This window comes from Microtus pennsylvanicus, chromosome 15, assembly GCF_037038515.1.
Source record: "Microtus pennsylvanicus isolate mMicPen1 chromosome 15, mMicPen1.hap1, whole genome shotgun sequence".
In the NCBI taxonomy this organism is placed as follows: domain Eukaryota; kingdom Metazoa; phylum Chordata; class Mammalia; order Rodentia; family Cricetidae; genus Microtus; species Microtus pennsylvanicus.
The window spans coordinates 4,234,703-4,244,529 of NC_134593.1; the positions used below are offsets into that span (position 1 = coordinate 4,234,703).

At 45.6% G+C, this 9,827-nt stretch overlaps 1 pseudogene; it reads right to left on the reverse strand.

Annotated features, from left to right (window-relative positions):
* Positions 1-7,651: 7,651 nt before the first annotated feature.
* On the reverse strand, positions 7,652-8,067 carry LOC142835925 (cytochrome b-c1 complex subunit 10 pseudogene; annotated as a pseudogene).
* Positions 8,068-9,827: the final 1,760 nt, after the last annotated feature.

A 9,827-nucleotide genomic window follows, 5' to 3' on the forward strand; every position in this document is an offset into this window, starting at 1 on the left:
GAGATCATGGCAGCAGACATACAGACATGGTGCTGGAGCAGTAGCTGAGAACATGGCAGCAGACATACAGACATGGTGCTGGAGCAGTAGCTGAGATCATGGCAGCAGGCACACAGACATGGTGTGGAGCAGCTGAGATCATGGCAGCAGACATACAGACATGGGGTTGGAGCAGTAGCTGAGAGTTTACATCTGGTTCACAAACATGAGGCAGAGAAAGAGAGCTGACTGGGAATGGCTGGCATTTTAGAACCTCAAAGCCCACCCCAGTGACACACCTCCTCCAATAAGACCACACCTCCTAATCCTTCCCAGATAATTCCACCAACTGGGAACAAGCATTCACATATATGTGCCTTTGGGGGCCATTCTCACGCAAACCACTAGTAAATAGCATTAGATCCAAACACTAGTACATGTGCCCCACAGAAGATTGCCTCAAGAGAATGATGTGTTTAAAGCATGGTGTATATAAGTCAGAATTGTTTCTTATGCAAAAGTTTCCAGTGTGGTAGCTCTAGCTGAGGTCTGATCAGAGTTCCCCATCCAATACTGGGCAGAAGAATCCAGGAAGGAGTTGGGTCTCCATCAACATATCTGCCACACACCATTCTTGGGATAATGACAGTGCTGAGCAAGATGGACAAGGTCTTTTCCCCTCATGCCTCCTCAAGGCCCATCAGATGCTGGCACTGGCTGACATGTAGGAAGTGCCCAGTTTGTGTGAGTGTGTCTGGATTTTTGGACTCCAGAGCTATGAGAAGATGGGGAGGCTCATTAGTAAGGCTGTGTGTTCCAGAGTGCCACGCTGTCTTCTATTCTCTGGGGAATACTCAAACTATTAGTTCCCATGGTGTGACAGCAACAAACTGGCCTCGTTTCCATCAGCATTGGTTGAGTGCTGAAGCTTGTCTTCTGTGTTGTGAGTGGTCTAAATGTTTCTGCTTAGAGAAAGGGCTGACATGAGTCCCTATGATAACAGGACACTTTTCAGCAGAGAGTTGGATTAGGATGGGGGGACGTTTTCAGGTTTTGACTGCAAGGGCGGGGTCTACATGAGCACCACATACAGAAATGTTGCTTATATAAAGTATGTTTCTTACTTCCAGGGACCCAGATTTTCTATGTGCTATGTCTGAACAGCAGGAAACTGTGCAGCTAGCTGAGTGCCTGGACAGCGGGAACTGTGCGGCTAGCCGAGTGCCTGGTCCGGGTTTGTCCTTAGCACCCTGCTCAAGCACTCCCCCTAGTTGTCCTCAAGTCTGCTCCTATGCGAGTTTCCATGGGGGATAAAGAGTGACAGATGGGCTCAGGGATACTTCTTACCTGTTGGCATAGGTCTCATACCCTTAATTCATCATGAACAAGAGAAGGTTTGTGAGCCTAAAAGGGCCAGAAACAGGGACTATTATCTAGAGGCAAGGCCTGGATTTCAACCTAGGACAGACTATGACAGGAGAAGAAGCCATCCTGGAGGGGAAAAGGCCAACCCAGGGGACCCAGTGGAGGGCAATTCGGCCACTGGTGGGCCCCAGCCCTATGTCTGCATTGTGACACAGACCTCTGACAGTGGCCTGGCCATCTTGCTCAAACTTGTTCCATGGCCATTGCTGCACAGGAAGCTGTTTTAAACCAGTTCACGGGATGGGGTGGGGTACGTTGGTAGATCAGTAGAGTGTTTGCCGTGTAACTATGGGGACCTGAGTTTGATCCCCAACACCCACAAGAAAATCTGGGCACAGTGGGGTGTTCTTATAACCTTACTACTAGAGACAGGGAGGTCTCAGGGTCTCTTGGGCTATTGGATCTAGCTGACTGGTAAGTCCCAGGCTCAGTGAGAGACTGTTTCAAAAATAAAGCAGGAAAGTATTGAGGAAGACACCTCACACTACCTCTGACCTTCACAAGCACCCCCCACCCCGAGACATTTACTTTACTGGGTCACAGGTCCTATGAGTTGGAAATTTAGACAGAACATAGTAGATTGTTTTGTTTTTGAGGTCTCACTTGGACCAAATTAGAGACCAGGAGAAACTCCATGGACGGGCCTGGGATCATCTGGGAAAGTCTTCATTTGCTTATTTTCTTTCTTTTTTTGTTTTTGAGACAGGTTCCTGGAACTTACTCTGTAGACCAGGCTGGCCTTGAACTCACAGATCCATCTGCCTCTGCCTCCCAAGTGCAGAGATTAAAAGCATGTGCCATCACCACCTGACTTATCTGCTTATTTTCAGTTGTTTAAAAATATGGAAAAATATACATAACAAAACTTGCCATTGTGATAATTTCTGTGTGGGGGTATATGACATGTTTGTGTGCACAGATGTGCTAAGCAGAGGTGGACATTGATTTCTACCTTTGATATAGATATGAATAATTTGCATTGGTATAAATCTTGATTTATGGATACAAATTTAAGGTCAATTTTGTTATATGTATACATATTACTGATCTTGATTACGGTATTGTGATTGTGTAGTTCATTTAAAATTGTAATGTAAAATTAGAAAATATAGATTGTTAATGGATAATCATCGATAATAGTCAAGCTTGTAGTCATGTTAGTTAGATTTTCTAAATATATAAAGATACATTTCAGTTAGATAGGTATTCTTCATATCTTTCAAAGACTACAGAATATGGAATTTAAGATGTTTTAATAACTTAGGGCTTTTCATGACAATGAGACACATCTGCTCCTGGCAGCACCAATCTACTTCAAGAGGAAGATGGGCATCGAAGAGGCTCCTTATAGAGTTGGTTAGTCATTTGGGCAAGAAACTGCTCCTGCCTGGACTGATGCATAAACTGGACATAAAGAACCCACAGAGAGATGACTGCTAAACTTGCCTAAAAGTGAGATGATCCTTTGGGGTTCTTGTTTCATGAAAGAGTCTGTGAGACATTCTGCAGGACACAGAAAAAAGTGACTGAACTGTCTTTAAAATTTCCTACTTCATGGAAATGTCTGCTGAAAACCATGGGCTTGTAGGCTGGAGATGGATGCCCCAATGATACAGAAGAACTTTGGGTGACTGTCCAGGTAGTGAGATGTCTCTGTCATTTCTAGAGTTTTGGAAGTTGCTTACTTCTTGTTTACTTAGGTAATATTATATCCTTCTGGAGTCTTTGGTAGAGTTGAAGAATAGGTAGTTATAGTTTTCCTTAGTTATGATAAAAGATAAAGTATATATAAATATTGTAACTGTAATTCTTGCTTGAAAACTGTTTTGTTATATGTAATTTTACTATGTTAAAGTTAAAGCCTTCCTTTTTGTTTAAACAGAAAAAGGGGAAACGGTGTAGGAGGTTCTTCTGTCTATGTGTTGCTTTCATTGGTTGAATAAAGAAACTGCCTTGACCTTTTGATAGGGCAGAAATTAGGTAGGCGGAGTGGATCGAACTGAATGCTGGGAAGAAGGGCAGAGTGGCAGATGCCATGAAGCTCCTGCCTGAGACTGACGCTGGTTAGAATATTTCCCAGTAAGCCACAACCTCGTGGTATTATACAGATTATTAGAAATGGGTTGAATAAAGTTGTGAGATTTAGCCAATAATAGGCTAGAGATAATGGGCTAGGCAGTAATTTAATTAATACAATTTCTGTGTGATTATTTCAGGTGTAAGCTAGCCAGGACGAAAAGCAGGCCCGCCCGCTCCTCCTGTAACATACCATTGACGCAGTCTGCCTTATTCTTTTGAGCCAAGGTCCTCTCTGTAGCTGGAGCTCACTGATTAAACAAGAGCCTGAGCTATGAGGAGCTTCCTGTGTCTGCATCCTCAGGCCTGGGAAAGCAGGCAAGCAGGCATGTGCTCCAGCCTTCTTATGTGGATCTCATGTCTGTGGAACAGACACTGTACTGACTGAAGCACCTTCTTAGCCCAGCTGTGACCATTTGTCAGTACACAGGCCCTTGGTACTAAACATATTTGATGCTCCATAGCTGTCCTCAACAGCCTCTTTATTACTCCTTTTATTTTGTAAAGCTGAAGCTCTGAACCCTGGAATACCTACACCCTGCTCCCTCCTTTCCCCAGCTCTCAGCTATCATTCTACTCCTCTGTGTTTTGGCAATTCTAGAAACCCCAGAAAGGTAGACTATGCTATTATCTTTCCTTGAACAGCTTGGTGCACTTAAAGAGCAGTGTTCAGTCCACATGACGACATGCATTGTGATTCATTTTTTAAGGCTATATAGTATTCCAATGTGTGTGTATGTGTGTGTATGTGTGTATATGTGTGTGTGTATGTGTGTGTGTATATGTGTGTATGTGTGTGTGTATGTTTACCCATTCATCTGTTGGCAGGCACTTGTGCTATTTCTATGTTTTAGCCACCATGAGTAGATTTTTAATTTTTAAGTTACATGTATTTACTGTATATAATGACATGTGTGCCATGGTATGTGTGTGGAAGTCACAGGGCAGCTATAGAATCAACTCTCTCCTTTGAGCCACCATGTGGGCCCCAAGGGTTCCATGAAGGCCACCAGGCTTGGCTGCAGGCAGCTTCCCTACTGACACTCTTGCCAGCTCTGGTTGCGCTGCTGTTGGGACTTAATGTCCACTCGCTTTGGGGGCCTGGAGTCCCAGATGTAGGTCAGGACCTTGGCTTGTCTGGGGGTGGACGTGGACACTTCTGCAGGTCCCTCCATGGGAACACTACTGTGTGTCAGTTTGGCCTTTCTCACACCATGGTGGCTGGATTCTAGAAGTAAGTATCCCCAGAGAGCTCTTTGAATTCAGCCTTGGAAGTCATCTGGTGTCACTTCTGCCATGTCCTATTTGAATGTGGTTAGCATCTCCATTAATGAGAACCAGCAAGAAGACAGGCCCATTCCTCCTCATGGGGGAGAGGCAGGCAGGCTGTGCAGAGTGGACGTGTGTGGGCTGGGAGGAGGTACCGTCGTCATAGTCTGAAATGTAACCAGTCATGTTGGAAAAATCCCCTGAGCACAGCTGTGCCAGGAAGGTGAGAGGGGCTGTTCACATCCACTGCAGAGGGACAACTGAGGCCGCAGTGTCCCCGAGTTGAAAACATCCACTCAATGTAGGGGCTCATCTCCATGACATCCATCTAGTCTCTGCTTGAGTGTCTGCAATGACGTGGAGCTCAGTACTGTTTGAAGAGCTGGTTCTGGTTCTGTGTGGTTGGAATGTCAGGAAACCCTTAGGATGAGAGGAACGCTGACTTTCCTGTAAGATCTCTCCTGGCTCTGGGTCAGTTTCCCCTTGAGTAAGGATGAGCAAGGATGAAAGAAGACAGAAAGAAGCTGAGTACTAGCTGGGTCTGGAGGGTTCCCAGTCATCCCATGGGACACCAGCTCACACTGGGCTCCTAGAATCCAGTCCAGATGCTGATGGAATTGGCCTCCCCGTTCCTCAAAGGCCAGATGGCCACTTTTCAACACCTCCGTCTGTGTTATCGTTTCTCAGAATTCTCTGGACGTTCCTAGTCCTCAGCAGGGATTCTCTCTTGCTCTCAGTAAAAACTCTGATCTCAGCAGGTTTGTTTGTTTTCCTTCCTTTTAGAGATACTGTTAACCTATCAATTCAGATTGCTTGGGAACTTGCCACCTTCCTGCCTCTGCCTTCTGAGTACTAAATTTCAAACACGCACCATCATACTCCTTCTTCCCTCCTTGCCTGCCCCTGTCTGTTTATCTGCCTTTCTTTCCCTCTCTTCTCTCCCCCTTTCTCAGGATTGTTTAGTTATTTGTATGTATTATTATGTTTGAGTGTTCTGCATGTACACCTACATGCCAGAAGAGGGTATCAGATCCTATTATAGATGGTTGTGAGTCACCACATGGTGGCTGGGAATTGAACCCAAGTCCTCTGGAAGAGCAGCTCTTAACCACTGAGCCACCTCTACCAGCCCTTCTCAGGATTCTTAAGATGACCCCGTTTGAATGTGATACTCCTGGATTCACCATTTTATTATTATGTCTTTCAGGAGTGACATCATACAAGAGTGGAGCTTGCAGTTAGCTGAAGCTCCCAGGTGTTTTCCACTTCCCTGCTGCACGAGGTTTCCTGTGTGACCCAGGGTTTTGTGATCAGAACAGCACTGGGGTGAGGACAAAGATCCAGAGGGCCACTGGCCCCCGAAAAGAGCGTCTAAGATAAAATCTGGCTGCTGGGCATGCTCAGCTACTTGGGAAGCTGAGGCAGGAGAATCACTTGAACCTAGGAGTTTGAGACCAGCCTGAGAAGCACAGTGAACCCCTGTCTTGAGGACGGAGGGGGAGTGTTTTCTGAAGAGTAGGCTCTGGGGCTATCTCTGAAGTAGAGGGAGGGTCAGCTTGTTGGGAAAGAATATTCTTGGTATCACACAAAGAAACACCCGAATAAAGCAAAATTAAATAAACTGGTAAGGCTTTTTTTTTTAATTAAAAAATTTTTTAAATGGTGTGCCATGACCCAAACTTGGCTAGCAAGAAGCCCACATGTCTTATATTCATAAGGAGAAGCATGGTTGTTCCTCATTGGCTGAGGTTCAATTTCATAATTTATTTCTGATTGGCTAATTTGGAAAGCAATGTGAAGGAAATGAAGGGAAGGGGCAAGGAGCGCTGGCCACTTGGGGGAGAAGTTCCAGGAATACAACAGGGCTTTGTGTAAATGCGATTTTTATGGTGGGGGAGATTAAAATATCTGCATAAAAGTTTTATAAGACTGGGGGCTGTTTAAAAGATTTGCATAAAAGTTTTATAAGCTAGAGGAGATTAAAGATTTGCATAAAAGTTTTACAAGGCATGGGATATTGGCCCTTGGTGGGTAGAAAAAAAAATCTTTTCTCACAAACTTGTGAGTGGCTTCTTGTTGGAATGGCATGGGGGGTGGGCCAGGTGACTTTGTTCAGAGGCTGGAATGACCACCACTTATTCCGGCCTTTCTTGACTGGGAGGGGAAAAATGAGATTGAGAAGGGCCATTTTAGAGGTTCTCAGCAATCCGCCACTTGGGCTAGATCTGGGAGCGTCTAGATGCAGGTGTGCAGGTGTGCAGACCAGGCAGGAGTGGTGGAAGGTGGGCCTTACAGGAGAGGGCTGTGTGGAGCCTTCTCTACTCTGTGCTCCAGTGCTCTTATTTATGATCAATTACAATGGAACTAAAAAAAGGAATCATTTATGAATGATAGAGGCATCCCCCTAAAACCAGCCTGGCCCCTAAACTCTTGTATGAAGACGTTCTCAGCTCACAAGGAAGAGAAATCAAACTAAATCCCTTTTCAGCTGAGTGGGGAATGTTTTGGCTCACCCTCTAGGAAGGGCTGGTATGAAGCAGGCTCCAGCACTGACGAAGACCAGAAGGTCACTGGGACCCATCTCCAGTGGGCTTTACTGTAGGCCTCATTTGTGCTAGTGTAGATGGGTTTCTTGCAGGCAGTAGCCATGGCACTGAAAGCTCTGGAAGGCATAGCCTTGCAACATTCCATCCCAAAGTCCTGAAGATGGGCTGAGGAGGCGCCTCGGCTGATGGAGTACTTGCCTAGAGTGCATGAAGTCCGGGCCTGGGGCTGGGTATGGTGATGTGTAGTTGGTTGGTTTCCCTCTTTACTCTTTGTTTATTCTTTTGGGGCCTGCCCCACCCAGCTCCCAAATAAATCACATGGAATCTTATTCTTTCTTATGAATGCCCGACCTTAATTTTGTCAGTTCTTTTTTTTTTTTTTTGGAGGTGTGAGAACAAGGTTTAATGTACACCCATCAAGGCAGCCCAAGTGTTCATCTGCGAAGAGGCTCCCCGGGAGTTGCGGGACTTGGCTGTGTCCAGCTTCCTCAGCATCCTTCACGAGGCTGAGCTGTTCCTGAGACCCCAGGTGTGAGCCCGGGAGATCCTGAGTGTGACAGGGTTTTCCTAATCATCCTTCTTAAACTTGCCGTTGATGTAAGGTACCCAGTCCAGGATCAAACGCCAGTCTGTGGCCCACACCAGCCCCACGGCACCCATGGCACCCACGGCACCCCACATGCTGGCAGTGGGGATCCAGTTCTTGGCCAGTTCCTGATAGTGTGGGCCCAGAAACTTGCTCAGCATCGCTGCAGGGTCTCAGAACTCAGGGTCACCCTCTTCCTGCTGTCCTGGAGCGCTGCGCATGTGCCCAGTTCTTTGTTTTGTTTGGTTTTTGAGACAGGGTTTCTCAGTAGCTATGGAGCCAGTTCTGGAACTCGCTCTGTAGACCACGCTGGCCTCAAACTTCCAAGTGCTGGAATTAAAGATATGTACCACCACAGCCTGGCCAGTTGTTTTTTTTTTAAACTTAAATTATTCCATCTACCATTTGCCTCTGGTCTTTTACCTTTCTCTATTTCTGTAAATCTTTTCTTTCCTTTTAATTCCGTGTCTAGCTGTGTGGTCAGGTGGCTGGGCCCTTCTTTTTTCCTCCTTTGTCTTGTCAATCCACTCCTCCCAGATTCCTCTTCCTATTTATTCTCTCCACCTGCCAGCCCCACTATCCTTTCTTCTTCCTTGCTGTTGGCTGTTCTGCTCTTTATTAGACCAATCGGGTGTTTTAGACAGGCAAAGTAACACAGCTTCACAGAGTTAAACAAACGCAACATAAAAGAATGCAGCGCATCTTTGCATCATTAAACAAATGTTCCACAGCATAAACAAATTTAACACATCTTCAAATAATATTCCACAACAGTGATAGGTGCCTGTGATCTCAGCACTCTGGAGGTAGAGGTAGGAGAACCAGAGTTCAAGGTCAACACACCCCCATCAGAGTTTCTCTGTGTGACAGCCCTGGTTGTCCTGGAACTCACTTTGTAGACCAGGCTGGCCTTGAACTCACAGAGATTCACGGACCTTTGCCCTCTGAGTTGCCAGGCTTAAACCACCGAGGCCAGGCAAGGTCAATCTTGAACAAAAATACAGGAAACCTTGTCTCAAATAACAATGACAAAACAAATACTTGAAAGTATTGAAAAGCGTGTCTCTCGGAATCAGTCTATAAAACTCTAGAGGGCAGGTGGATCTCTGTGAGTTTGAGGCCAGCCTGGTCTACAAGAGCTAGTTCCAGGACAGGAACCAAAAGCTACGGAGAAACCCTGACTTGGAAAAAAAAAAAAAGAAAAAAAAACCTCTAGAGGTTTACGACCTGCTTTGCACAAGTCATGTGATTATCCATGGGTCAATCATTTTGGCAGGAGGTTGAGATAAAATGACTGACTAGGCCCAAATCATATGTCTTTTCCAGTGATCACCGTCATGTCAGGGCTAAAAAACCAAAACAACAACAGAAACAAAGCGATGAAACCAGGCATTAGGATAGTATCAGGCAAGTAAGACCTGAAGCTCTACAGTCTTCTCTGGGATCTACCCGGCACAGCATACACACCTCTCTCCCCGACTTCCTCATTCTCCTGCTTGTCTGTAAGCATCAGCCTTTGCGTAGCTTCTCAGCATTTATGTATATGGCGCAAGATGGCTTCTCCAACCCCAGACACCACACGAATTTTAGGAACCCAACCCTAGCTATGGCTAAGTTCCTATTTCAAGAAAGAGAAACTCCTACTGGCTGCAGAGATGGGCACTGCTCTTTATTTACTGTTACTAATTTTGTTCTGATGGAGATGGAGAGATGGGTGTTAAATAAATGCTGGACTGGACTTCAGTGGTAAAGGATATTGTTACAAGTTTCAAACATGGCCTGGAAGACTAGTGTCTAAAAGAAGGGGCCAAGGCTGAGGCAGGTATTGCAGAGCAAGGTAGCCTGCTAGTAGCAGTAATACTCAGAGGACTACAAGGTATCTTGTTGTCATGTCCTCAAGTAGCTTCAAGTCTAATTTGACAAGCGAGACATTTGCTGTGGCTGAA